Genomic DNA, 14,554 nt, shown 5'->3' on the forward strand with positions numbered 1-14,554 from the left:
GGATATGCAGAGCAACTGACCACCACAGTTGAACTACAACCTCCTGACCCCCAGTTTTCATTAAAAAAAATTATCAAGTGTAGAACATTTGTAGAACCTGAGATATCAGGCAAAGCATGCAGGTACTATTCTTATTTTGTGGTTGGAAACTATCCTGCCCCGCCCTTTTAGTGTTTGCTTTGCCCCCATGCCTAGAAATATATATATATATATATATATATATATATATATATATATATATATATATATATATATATCTGGTCCTCAATCAATTATTGTAGTGGTGTGACAGCAATTAATGTTTTTAAATAGGGGTGAGGAATCCTCTTCCTTCATATATTCCTTATGATCCCTGGCCATTGGTCAGGCTGGCTGGGGCTGAGGTACCTCAAAATACTTCATTAGTTTTGGTATCTCCTGGTCACCCCTATAGATGGGTGTCTGCATCCACTCTATGGCATTTATCCTACCAGAAAAGAAGGCATAGGCTCCCATAGGAGACAGTGGTGGCCACGAGTTTGGGTGACTTTAAGCGATGATTAGACAAGTTCATGGAGGAGAGGGCTATCAATGGCTAACAGCAATGATGAGGTCATAGTCTCGTTGCTGAGCAACAACCTGCAGGGCTCAGTGGAGTTGGAGGCCAACCAAGCAGAAGAGTCTCTGAGGTGTACTTGCCTGGAGGCAGAATCAGCACCAGAAGTCAGGTCCAGTCCTAAGGTCAGACAAACAGCAACCCACATGTTCAGATGGTCCAGGGGTCAGGGAATTCAATGATCATGGAGTCAAGGGTCAAGACAAGCCAGAAGCAGCAAGGTAGAGCCAGGAACTGCTAGCGTTTTTACCACCATCTGACTGCTGCTGGAAGCTCTGCTTAAGAAGGCTAAAGCCATCTGGTTCTCATCAGCTCCTTCTCCTCTGAGTCCTTGAAGGTTGATCAGCTGTAGGTGGAGTCAAGCTGCCTTCTCCCCCTTCAGGCTGCTGTTCAGCAGGTGAAGCTGACTCCTGTCCCATGACAGATGGCTGGCTCAATCTCCATGGTCGGAGATTGTAATGCTTCTGAAGACCAGTAGATGGAAACCACAGGAAGGGAGGGTGCTCTTGTGCTGTGGACCTGCAGGCATCAGTTTGGTCATTGTCAGAATAGGAGACTGAATTAGGTGGGCCACTGGGCTAATCCATCAGGCTGAAGGAGCGTCTCCACCCTCATTGTTCAGCCTGGACACTCAGGTCCAGCTCTGAGGGCCTTCTGGTGGTTCCCTCCCTGCGAGAAGTGAGTTTACAGGGAACCGGGCTGAGGGCCTTCTCAGTAGTGGCACCCACCCTGTGGAACACCCTCCCATCAGATGGAAATAAACAACTATCTGACTTTCAGAAGACATCTGAAGGCAACCCTGTTTATGGAAGTTTTTAATATTTGATGTTTTATGTTTTATTGTGTTGTTAATATTCTGTTGGGAGCTGCCCAAAGTGGCTGGGGAAACCCAGCCCAATGGGCGGGGATAATAATAATAATAATAATAATAATAATAATAATAATAATATCTTGCCTGATGGAGAAATCTTGCCCCTATTTTATTTTTATGACATTTGGGTCAGTCCTAATAAACCCAACTTTGAATTTTGGAATTTTGTTTTTGTTGTTGTTTATGGACCAACACTGGTACCTTTAAATATATATAACAGTAGCTTGAACCTGTGTTGGTTTAATCCCAGGCTCTCCAAATACTACCATACCGGAAGACCTTAGAGTTCCCACCAATTTCCTACCTAGATCTGAAATGTTCTGCCATTGCTTACGACAAAGCACAATATTAGCTTGAGCATTGGGAAATGTTGTCTCAAAAGCTTGTGTGGTGTGGTGGTTAGAGTGTCAGACTTGATGTTGTTGTTGTTTAGTCGCTTAGTCGTGTCTGACTCTTTGTGACCCCCTGGACCAGAGCTCGCCAGGCTCTGTCTTCCACTGCCTCCTGCAGTTTGGTCAAACTATCCAACCATCTCATCCTCTGTCGTCCCCTTCTCCTTGTGCCCTCCATCTTTCCCAACATCAGGGTCTTTTTCAGGGAATCTTCTCTTCTCATGAAGTGGCCAAAGTATTGGAGCCTCAGCTTCAGGATCTGTCCTTCCAGTGAGCCCTCAGGGCTGATTTCCTTCAGAATGGAGAGGTTTGATCTTCTTGCAGTCCATGGGACTCTCAAGAGTCTCCTCCAGCACCAGAATTCAAAAGCATCAATTCTTCAGCGATCAGCCTTCTTTATGGTCCAGATTTCATTTCCATACATCACTACTGGGAAAACCATAGCTTTTACTATACAGACCTTTGTTGGCAAGGTGATGTCTCTACTTTGTCAGACTAGAATGTAGGAAACCAGAGTTCAAATCCCCACTTGGTCATGAAGCTGAGTGAGTCACAGCCTCTGAGCCTAACCTACCTCACAGGGTCGTTGTGAGGATTAAATGAAGGGGGGGGGAATCATGTGCAGCACCTTGAGCTCCTTGGAGGAAAAGGCTGGAATATAAATGCCACAAATAGATAAATACCGAAATTTGCATGTAGGGCTCAAACTGCGCACTCAAATATTTGATGAAGCAATTGCCTGTCATTGAGGATGCTTTATGTTCTTTTCCTAATCTTCCATGTCATCATCCTGTTTTTCTCAGTACTTATTATCATTAATAAGGTTTCTTTTAATGCATTAGCTGGTTGCCAGCAAAGCCACTTTCAAATGCATTCGTGGCATTCAGTTCATAAAAGGAAAGATCAGCCTTTCATCTAAGCTGTGGTATCTCACATCACTCTCCTCGCTTTCTCTGTTAGAAACAGCATCTTTCTTTCTCTTCCTCACAGTGAAAGAACATGTCTGCAATCTCCCAATGCAATCTGCAATACTGCACTGGCATCTGTGTATATATTATTCCCTACTGTAATTACTAACTGATTTAGATCTATTGATTTGTCCTAAACTGACTGTGATCATAAACATACTATGAAGCCGGTTGCCTTTAAGGAACCTTGAAATGTAGGATGGGCCCATGACACACTTTTAATTGGGGGAAGAAAGTGTGTCATCTGAGCTTAATCCATACGCGTCGAAGCAGTTCATTTGTAATGGCGTTTGAACTGAATCTCATATTCTATTATCTGTCCATGCAGATGAGATGAGTGAGAAAAGCGACAACAAAGGGGTCGGAAAAGTACTATCATCAGGTACTTCTGCTCTTTAGCAGGGGAGAATTTACCTCAACACCCCCCCCCCCCCTTTTGGAGAAAACTCACTTTGGTCTTTCCTAAGGTGAGGAGATCTGGGGATCACATGGCCAGGAGTGCCCACTGGGAAGGGGCATTCATGACACTGGTATCATAGATTCAGGATAAATCTAGACATTAATAAATGCCAGGGTTCCGAATAGGGCTACCATATATTGAAGAGCAAAGGAGGGCACATTTGCCGACTCCTACTTTTAACTATGGGTTGCTATGACGACTCTCATTTTACATACTCATGAAAAAGAGGACATGCCCTGGAAAAAGAGGACATATGGCAACCCTCAAATGGGGATATGGATTAAAGTACAGTGGTACCTCAAGATGCGAACAGGATCCGTTCCGGAGCCCCGTTTGCATCCTGAAGCAAATGCAACCTGCGACCGCGTCTGTGCGTGTGCAGGTCACGATTTCCCACTTACGCGCATGACATCATTTTGACCGTCTGCACATGCGTGAGTGGTGAAACCTGGAAGTAATGCACTCCGTTACTTCCGGGTCACCGTGGAGCGCAACCTGAAAGCGCTCAACCTGACGCGTATTCAACCCGAGGGACTCTCAGGATCATCTAGTCCAAGCATGAGATTAAGATCCTCATGCTCTACCAGCTGAGCGATCCCTTCTTGGGGATGTATGTATGTGTTAATTTGATATTTCTGGCCTTCAGTGTGGGCAGGTAAGGGAAGTTAATAACTTAATTGATAGTCACCCTGAGGCATTATTAGGTTAGAGGCACGTACATGCTCACTCTCTCTCACACACACGTATAATTTTTATTCATACAAATATTTATAGACTGCTATTTCATTAAAAAATCTAAATGGTTTATGACAAAAATGCATAAAATCATGCACTAAAATCATAAAAAGTTACAAGCAGACATTATTAACCATTGTGAAAAAATGTACTCAAAATTGCCTGCACAATTTGGTGGAAGCCACTGTTGGCGGGCAATATGTGAATCTACACAGTTCACACTTTACATAAATGATCATTTACAAAAAAAACCAAAAAAAAAAAACAACCAAATGTCTTTCAAACCTGATACCCCCAAAATTTCTATTATGATGATTTACTTCGCAACCAATTTTGTATCAAAAGCAGATACCTTCCATCTTATAAGCCAAATTGGTCAACTTATCAATTTCAACTATTTCAGGACCCTTCAAAATTCATTCCCATATAGGTGGAGCCTTGGGGACAGAAGAGATGTATTTCCATTGTCTGACAACCGGCTGCAACAAGATTTTTCTTCCGTTCAACAACCATGTCACCCACCATCAAATTAAATATTGCCAGCATCAGAGAGAGTATGAGGTCTGCCTCAACCATTAAAGTGATCTGTTGGAAAATAAAAATCCAAAAATCCTAGGCATATCGACAACCACACCACATGTGCTAGGTGTGCATTTGCTGCCGAGGACTTTGCAACAAATTTTGTATCAATGAGAGATGCGTTCAGAATAAAAGTGAAGAAAACATTTTTGGTTCAAGAGAAACTTTCTCGTTTTCAGCCCTTTGGGAGAATGCATAGTTTTGAATTCACCCTCTTCCCTTTGATTCATTTTCTCTCGCTCATCGTGATTCATTTCCTGGCAAAATGCGGCAGCGTCGCCACGTGACCTCCATCTTTCACTGCTATATTTCAGTACTAAAAGTGAGCAGGAGCTTAAAATCTTCAGGGTTTGCTCTGCTACAGGATACCTTTGATTTTCAGGCATGATTGCATTTAATTAGTATGGCACAAAGCAGCTGAGTCCTCCCACTCACTTATCAAAGTCAGATAAGTTGTTGTAACCGCAAAGTTGCTGAACAAAGAATGCAGCTTCTGAGATGAAAAAAATACCCCCCAAGCCTGCCTTAGGGCTCACCGATAGTTTCATTTGCCCCATGATTTCTAGACTTGGGTCAAATAAGTTTTAATTTTGTCTTTGCTGCTTTTTCTGCGGGGAGGGAAATAGCTGTTCCTGCTGAATTGGAACAAATATCATTCAGGTTTTCTTTGCAGTTTTGAGAAGTTAAAGCAGCAGTTCACAAACTTTTTTCTTTGGGCTCCACTTCCGGAATAAACATTCGCTCATGCCACACCAGTTTTTTTAATTGATAAGAAATACTTTGGAAAACAAAAAGAAACAGCTCCTAGCAGTGCTTGATTTGTAACGTAGAACGCAACTACTTTATAATATGATCACGGGACATCCAGAAAGTATAAAACAATGCAGCCACATATGAACACATTCCCAAATTATAATTTTAAACAAGCCTCTTAAGTGAGAGGTGTGAGCTTCCTTTTGCCAGGTAATCTCACTTCTGTTAGGTCTAATTTGAGACAAACGAACTCTCATCTCATCAGCACAAACATGCCTTTCTCTTTTCTGATCTTTCATACCAGTCAGAGTTGAAAATCCTTGTTCATAACAATTAGTCCTGGGGAACTGTAGAAGAGTGCTCTTGAAGAGAGGTGTGAATATGGTTTCTGGTTATATATCCAAACAAATTATACTATATACTATACTATACTATACTATACTATACTATACTATACTATACTATACTATACTATTGTTGTTGTTGTTTAGTCATGTCCAACTCTTCGTGACCCCATGGACCAGAGCACACCAGGCACTCCTGTCTTCCACTGCCTCCCACAGTTTGGTCAAACTCATGTCTGTAGCTTCAAGAACACTGTCCAACCATCTCGACCTCTGTCGTCCCCTTCTCCTTGCGCCCTCCATCTTTCCCAGCATCAGGGTCTTTTCCAGGGAGTCTTCTCTTCTCATGAGGTGGCCAAAGTATTGGAGCCTCAGCTTCAGGATCTGTCCTTCCAGTGAGCACTCAGGGCTGATTTCCTTCGGAATGGATAGGTTTGATCTTCTTCCAGTCCATGGGACTCTCAAGAGTCTCCTCCAGCACCATAATTCAAAAACATCAATTCTTCGGCGATCAGCCTTCTTTATGGTCCAGCTCTCACTTCCATGTGGCATACAAATAAAATTATGCATGCATTCCTTTTCAGTGAAGGGCAGCCTGCTCGTGCCAAGGTTTGCTTTCTTTGTAAACTTGCAAAAAGTTTCCTTTCAGCAACTGTGCAAATAATAATAATAATAATAATAATTTATTATTTGTACCCCGCCCATCTGGCTGGGTTTCCCCAGCCACTCTGAGCAGCTTCCAACAAAGATTAAAAATACATTAAAATGTCACACATTAAAAACTTCCCTGAACAGGGCTGCCTTCAGATGTCTTCTAAGTGTCAGGTAGTTGTTTATCTCTTTGACATCTGACGGAGGGTGTTCCACAGGGCGGGTGCCACTACCAAGAAGGCCCTCTGCCTGGTTCCCTGTAGCTTTGCTTCTCGCAGTGAGGGAACTGCCAGAAGGCCCTTGGCGCTGGACCTCAGTGTCCGGGCAGAATGATGGGGGTGGAGATGCTCCTTCAGGTATACTGGGCTGAGGCTGTTTAGGGCTCTAAAGGTCAACACCAACACTTTGAATTGTGCTCAAAAACGTACTGGGAGCCAGTGTAGGTCTTTCAAGACTGGTGTTATGTCGTCTCGGCAGCTGCCCCTAGTCACCAGTCTAGCTGCTGCATTCTGCATGCAATCATGTGCTTCTACAGAATGTGCAGGGTGCCTACTAAACTGAGCTGCTCAGTTGCAGGAGAACTGGCAGGATCCCTGAACTGAAGCACTCCTGTTAGGGAGGAAGTTATGCTGTAACATTTTGCTGTGGGTCCCTCTTGTGCAATTTAAACGCAATGGTGAATTGTAATGGAAGCTGCACTTTTAGAGCCTTGTAATACTTTGTCATAATCTGCCCAATCATAAAGAATTTAATATGATATTTCTTAGCCCTAGTGAGCTATTTCATAAGATAATGGAGGGATGAAATGATAGCAGGTTATCTAATCTACCTAGATGTTCAGTGTATATATTCACAATATAATTATTTCAAGGACCTGGTAGTTTGCAATGATGATGATGATGATGATGATGATGATGATGATGATGTATATGAAACCCATCTGACTGGGTTGCCCCAGCTACTCGGGGTTACTCCCAACAAAACATAGTAAAAACACAATACAACATCAAACACTAAAAACTTCCTGGAATGAATACCCACGTTTTTAGCCTAAGGTCCCAGTGTGGGTTTTAACAAGTAAGGGCTTATCCACACTTAACTTTTGTCTCGCTCATTCCAGACACATGTCTACTCTCTGTGCCTGAGGGATTTTCATGGGGGAATCTCTAGGCCACCCCCCCAAAAAAACCCTCCTCAGTCATGGAGCTTTCAAGTGTGGACCATGCCTGCAAAGAGCAGAAGAAAGTGTGGACAAGCCCCACAACACAATGTTAAAAATAGCGTTAAATAGCTTACATTACAGAAATAAGGCAAGACCTAAAAAAATGCACCCCAAGTCTCAAAAACCAGAGCAATGAGAGATAGAGCAGCCATCTCTCACCACCACTTTTGGGAAGCTATCTTCCAAACAGGAACCAGAATCACCACAAAACAATGTATCTCACCAGCCCTGATCCTTGCATGTTCCATGTACAGTGGTACCTCGGGTTAAGAACTTAATTTGTTCTGGAGGTCCGTTCTTAACCTGAAACTGTTCTTAACCTGAAGCACCACTTTAGCTAATGGGGCCTCCCGCTGCTTCCGCACTGCCGCCATGTGATTACCGTTCTCATCCTGAAGCAAAGTTCTTAACCCTAGATACTATTTCTGGGTTAGCGGAGTCTGTAACCTGAAGCGCCTGTAACCTGAAGTGTCTGTAACCCGAGGTACCACTGTACTGCAATAGTTTCTGCTGTATAGTGAATGGTGGAACAAGGAAGTTAGCCTCACCTTTGCATTCCCTATATACCCTTTAATGTAAAGTGGGGCTTAAATTAGTAATTGACTGTTGGGGATTGAATCCAATCATAGTATATGTCCACCATAAAAACCAGGAGGGACAATGGAACTTACACAAGCCTGCCTTGGACTTCAATATTCTGATGTGTGGAGTCTTCATACAAGACCTTAATAAGAGCCTGCTGGATCAGTCCCAAAGTGCATCTAAATGAGTATCTGCTGCATCCTATGTTATTCATCTCAGGAGTCTTGCTCTAAGAACCTAAGAAGAGCCCTGCAGATGGTTCCTGTCAAAGGCCCATCTACTCCAACATCCTTTTCTCACAGTAGCCAACCAGAAGTCCACAAGAAGCCTGCAAGCAGACTCTGTGTACAACCACACTCTTCCCCACCAGCAGTTCCCATAAAATGAAGGCAAATGATCTCCAACAGTGGGAGAACATAGCTATATTTTGGGGAACGCTCATCCACTCCTTGATTACACATAGAGGATCCACAAGTCCGGTTAGTATATGATCTGGAGTCGTATCTGTGTTGTTCAGATGGGTACAGATACCAGATCAAGGGAGGCATTGCTTAAGTTCATGCATCCTACTGTTGTTCCCCTCTTCTCCATACTCTTTACTTGTCAGGCATGGGAACACTGTCAACGACAAATTGGCTGAGAACAGCAGGCGGTCAGATACACTCCTGCTTATTAAACCTGCAGATGCACTTCTGTTGTTTGACAAAGTGTCAGGGCTCATTGCACTGTCGCTCCTCCAGTAAAGATCTTAAGGCTTGTAAAAACTTCACAGCTGCCTCGTGAAAGTTGCAGGTACACCTTGGATCCTGGAATTAAGCTGTGCAATGCTCCTCATCTTTCTCCCGCCTCTCCTCTTAATCGCTTTCCTTTCTTAAAATAATAACTTGCAGGGCTGTGCTGGAGCTACAGCTTCTTCTTCTTCTTCTTCTTCTTCTTCTTCTTCTTCTTCTTCTTCTTCTTCTTCTTCTTCTTCTTCTTCGTGCCCACCTTACTGGCAGGATGGCCAGTTCAACAATTGCTGCAGCCCACACAGCGAGTTCTTTTCGTTGAATTTCCGAACTCATCTTTTTCAAAGGGGCAATTAAAGCACACCGCCAAGGTCTGACAACTGGCGTCCAGCATCTGCTCTGCCTCTACAGCCAGACACAGCTGTCTGCTGTTCTATGAGAAATGCCGGAGCGTATAACCTGAGGAATACCAATGAACTCCTTCCTTTTGGAACAAACAGAGATGGGAAATACATTCCTCCTTCTCCCCAAAGTAGTTTAAGGCAGCGTCGTAAGCCGAGTCGGGCCATTGTTCCACCCAGCTTGGGCACAGAGGTGTCTTTCTCAGCCCACAATATCTTCTAATGGTTAGATGAACATCAGGGTCCTTCCACTATGATTCCAGCCCATCTAGGCAAGGGATGGGGGCACAGAAGACAATGCTTCCTCGGTTATTGTGCTTGGATGCATCATTAGCGATCTTCTGCCAAACAATGCAAATAAAATATGGATGCTCTCTGGACCTTTGGGGGAAAGGATTGCCTGGCAGTAATTGCATTGTTGATCTCAAACTCTACTGATCAGGCTTCGGTTACTCTGCTGTAATGGTGATTTTGTTAGCAACAAGGTTTTAATTTTGTAGTGTTGATTTCCAGCTCATGGTTAGCTACCCTAAGGGGACTTTTTAAATGTGGGTTCAAATATTTTAATAAATAATTGTGGGGTATTCAAAGGGCAGTCAAACCAACAATTCATTGTTTGCTAGATGGTACATGATGAGAACAGAAGCTCAGAGAGTTTTCCTGTAATTTTGCTAGAGAGAAGTCTGTGAGAGACACTCTCACTGTTCCCTGACAGGGGGAGGGCATATATATTTTTGCGCTCCTTACCTGCCTGGGCACACCCTCTTATTGCTTCCTCTCTTCCACTTCCTCTTCCTCTTCATCTCATCTCCAAGCCAGAAATATGAGAACAACTGCTAAATCTGAGCTACAGCTCAGGCTGCATCTTAAGCTAGACTAAATTATGTCTTTGTAACTGTACAGTGGTACCTCGGGTTACAGACACTTCAGGTTACAAACACTTCAGGTTACCGACTCCGCTAACCCAGAAATAGTACCTCGGGTTAAGAACTTTGCTTCAGGATGAGAACAGAAATCGCTCAGCAGCGGCGTGGCAGCGGGGGGGGGGGGGCATTAGCTAAAGTGGTACTTCAGGTTAAGAACAGTTTCAGGTTAAGAACGGACCTCCGGAACAAATTAAGTTCTTAACCCGAGGTACCACTGTGTTACCATTTTAAGCCTGCCTGAACAAAGCTGCTGTATCTGTTATCCTGCAACAGAAACTGAGTGAGCAGATATTATTTTTACCTTTTACAAGACTATGTGATTACAGTGGTACCTCGGGTTACATACGCTTCAGGTCATATACACTTCAGGTTACAGACTCCGCCAAACCAGAAATAGTGCTTCAGGTTAAGAACTTTGCTTCAGGGTGAGAACAGAAATCGTGCTCCGGCGGCACGGCAGCAGCAGGAGGCCCCATTAGCTAAAGTGGTACTTCAGGTTAAGAACAGTTTCAGGTTAAGAACGGACCTCTGGAACGAATTAAGTTCTTAACCCGAGGTACCACTGTATTGCCATTTTAAGCCAGCCTGAACAAAGCTGCTGTGTCTGTTATCCTGCAACAGAAACTGAGTGAGTAGATGTTATTTTGACCTTTTACAAGACTATGTGATTATTGTTTTAAACAGGGGGAAATGCCAGGAAAATCTGGTCTGCCTTAAAGCATCCTGGATTACTTAAACTAACCTGAGGGAAGGATAATATCTAATAAACATATTCCCCCCCCCTAGAATCTACACACATCCCTGCAAAAACAAATACCAAGGAGGCCTGCCCTGAAATCTGTCCTCTGGTTTCTGAAAAGTTTTCTTCTTCTGCAAGAGGCTTCCATTTTTCTGCTTTGTTCTCAGGGCACCTGAGAATAATAGATGGGTCTTTGGTCTGATTTTCTTCACCCTCTCTCCCCCCACAAAATCCTAGATCCTCTTTCTGCAGATGAAATCGTTGCTCTCTATCAGCAGAGAAAGGGGGTTCCTTACCCCCCCCCCATTTAGGGCCAGGAAGGCATGATTGGTTTCAGAGAATGGGGAACACGGCCAGATTTGGATAGACAGTCCTGCCTCCTATCAATGATAGAAAAATGCAACCTTTGCTGCTGATAGAAGTAGTACGACTCATGCAACATTTTGGTGACTAATATACATTAAATGTAAAGGTAAAGGGACCCCTGACCATTAGGTCCAGTCGTGGCCGACTCTGGTGTTGCTGTGCTCATTTCGCTTTATTGGCCGAGGGAGCCAGCGTACAGCTTTCGGGTCACGTAGCCAGCATGACTAAGCCGCTTCTGGCAAACCAGAGCAGAGCACGGAAACGCCGTTTACCTTCCCCCTGGAGTGGTACCTATTTATCTACATGCACTCTGACATGCTTTCGAACTGCTAGGTTGGCAGGAGCTGGGACTGTGCAACAGGAGCTGACCCCGTTGCGGGGATTCGAACCACTGACCTTCTGATCGGCAAGTCCCAGGCTCTGTGGTTTAACCCACAGCATTATACATACAATAATTACCAAAATAATTATACCTTCTTTATCAATCTCCTGAGAAAAATACAAAACCTTGAATGAATGAATTTTATTATTACGGTCACAGACATGTCATAAAGAATACTATTAGCAAATCAGTCTCTTAAGCTTAAGCCAAGAAATAGTATTCTTTACGAAATTGCATATCAATATACATATCAAGGCTTTGAGATTAGACCACTGAAGAAGCCTGGAAAGCTACCTTGGGAGTGTGCTACTGCAAGCCCCAGTAAAAGGACCCCATCGGGGGCGAACAGCAGCCTTACTTGGACTGCCAGGGCAAAACAGGTGCAAAACGCCGGCCCCCTGTCTACAACGTCATTAACATCCATCTACAACCTCACTAGCATCTCTCAGTATTGTGAACAGCACCAAACTTACCCTTTGTGAGTATCTTCATGAACTTACCTAAAAAGATAAAGAAAACAAAAGACCGAGTTAAGCATTTGAAAAATCCATTGAAACCAGACGTTATAAGTTCATTTTAAGTTGGGTAGCTCATAAGTCTCTGTGGCTTTACACAAGGTTTTGTATTTTTCTCAGAAGATTGATAAAGAATGTATAATTATATTGGGAATTATTGTATGTATATTAGTCACCAATGTGTTGCATGAGTCGTACTACTCCTCTCAATGATAGGCAAATTGGGTAGAAAAGATAGTGTGGTCTCAGAAAGCTGGGAGTATAATTATAACTCCATCCTTCCCTCTCGGCTGCTCATCATATTTGACCAGCATTTAGCTGGTGTATTCCTGCACAGGAGAAATGGGGAATAAGTTCAATCCTGCTTGCATTTTAATAAAAAACTACCTAATTCACACTTTTCAACCCAATATGCCGACCGAAGCACAGCTATCCTCAGAAACTCACACTTCTCAAAATGTGGCATTGCTGTTCTCCCAACCAAATGCACATGTCACAGCAAAGTGTGTCTACAAATGCACATATTAATGTAAATAACATGGAAACTATGCATTATATGCAGAAAAATTGCTTCCAAAAAACATGTATATTAGTCATAGCCACATGCAAAAATATGTGTATCAGGGTAAATTTACAGTATAATGCTGATGGGTTTTCAGGAGGATTATATTGCCAATTGCTTTGGAAACGTGGACAATTTAAGACTTGAAAGATAAGAAACAGAGATACGGAAATTGACAGACACACATGCAAACAGATATGGGTAATTTCTGGCCAGGAAGTTGGGTATGCAGTCATTGTATTGGTGAGGGGAGTGGAAGAGTAAAAACAAGGTTTAGGAGAACTATTACTCAGTTAATGATTTCAGTTAATGATTTCCTTTTCTCTGGGATAATTTTGACAATATTGCCTGACTCATGCAAGCATCTCTCTTTGATTCCCCTTGTGATGGGAAAATAAATGACATCACATTCCCACCTTCAGAAGAGGAGCCCCACCATTATTCAGCTGTCACACTAATGATCCATGGTATAAAGGTTCCCCGTGTCTTGATGTGACCTCCTCTAATGAAAAGAACCAAAAATAAAGGGAAGTTGAGCTGATGTTTTTTAAAAAAAAAAAATAAGCAGAAGCAGTATCTTTGGATATGTATTTTATTTATTTAAACACTCATATACCATCAACACATATAAAATATTGAGGCAGTGTACCATGCAACATAACTCATTGTAATTGCAAAAGAAAATAACCATTAGAATGACTGGCGAACAAGAAAGTCTATATAGCTACAAAGGACTGTTGACATAAAAATATATTCAAGAGATGCCTGGAAGTCGAAAGCAAGGATGCCTGTGCCAAATCTCTGCTAGAAGAATCTTCCACAACATGCAACATGCCCAACTTCTAAATGAAGCCAGTTGAGCCTCTGTAACTTCAGGGAAAGTGAGAACAAATTTCATTGATAGAGCTGGGATATAAATATGAGGAGGCATTGTGGGAGGAGCTGTTCTAATAAGAAGGTAAAGATAAAGGACCCCTGGATGGTTATGTTCAGTCAAAGGTGACTATGGGGTTGCGGCGCTCATCTTGCTTTCAGGCTGAGGGAACCGGCGTTTGTCCACAGACAGCTTTCCGGGTCATGTGGCAAGCATGACAAAACCACTTCTGGCGCAACGGAACACTGTGACGGAAACCAGAGCGCACGGGAACACTGTTTACCTTCCCACCACAGTGGTACCTATTTATCTCCTTGCACTGGTGTGCTTTCGAACTGCTACGTTGGCAGGAGCTGAGACAGAGCAAAGGGAGCTTACTCTGTCGAGCGGGTTCGAACCACTGACCTTCCAATCAGCAAGCTCAAGAGGTTCAGTGGTTTAGACCACAGTGCCACCCATGTCACATTGTAGTTTGATAAGGATGCGGAGACCCCCACATATCTCCTCCTGGACTTACAGTTCTCAGAGTTCCCTATCTCTACTTAACACATTGTAGCTGGCTTCACCTCACCCCCCAGCAAAGGCCTGGAAGAGAGGGCATCAAAAATGAAAGAAAGATGTATGCCTTTCCTGAATGGCACCCCAGGATAAAGCCAAGAGGACAGAGAGGCGGACTCAAGGCTTTCTTGATCTGTTTTTAATGCTCACTATTCCCAACAATCTTTCGAGTATGACTGGTGGAAGGACCATAACTCAGCTTCCCATGTTCCTCTGAGATTAAGAAATGAGAAACAGGAGGATGGAGACTGTATGCCTCCTCTCCTGATCTTGGGTAGCATCTTCTGATGGTCAGCATGGTTGGACAAATTCATCCCAACCAGGAACAACCTCATGTACCCCTAAGCAGAC

The 14,554-nt window shown here is 43.3% G+C and overlaps 1 long non-coding RNA gene across 1 annotated transcript; it reads left to right on the forward strand.

The window, feature by feature from the left end:
* Positions 1-657: 657 nt before the first annotated feature.
* Positions 658-4,746, forward strand: LOC310744529. Its single transcript, XR_014539608.1, has 2 exons — positions 658-816; positions 4,452-4,746. It is a non-coding gene; the product is annotated as an uncharacterized lncRNA (long non-coding RNA).
* Positions 4,747-14,554: the final 9,808 nt, after the last annotated feature.

The sequence above is a fragment of the Podarcis filfolensis genome (assembly GCF_964270895.1).
Source record: "Podarcis filfolensis genome assembly, chromosome: 11".
Taxonomy (NCBI): Eukaryota; Metazoa; Chordata; class Lepidosauria; order Squamata; family Lacertidae; genus Podarcis; species Podarcis filfolensis.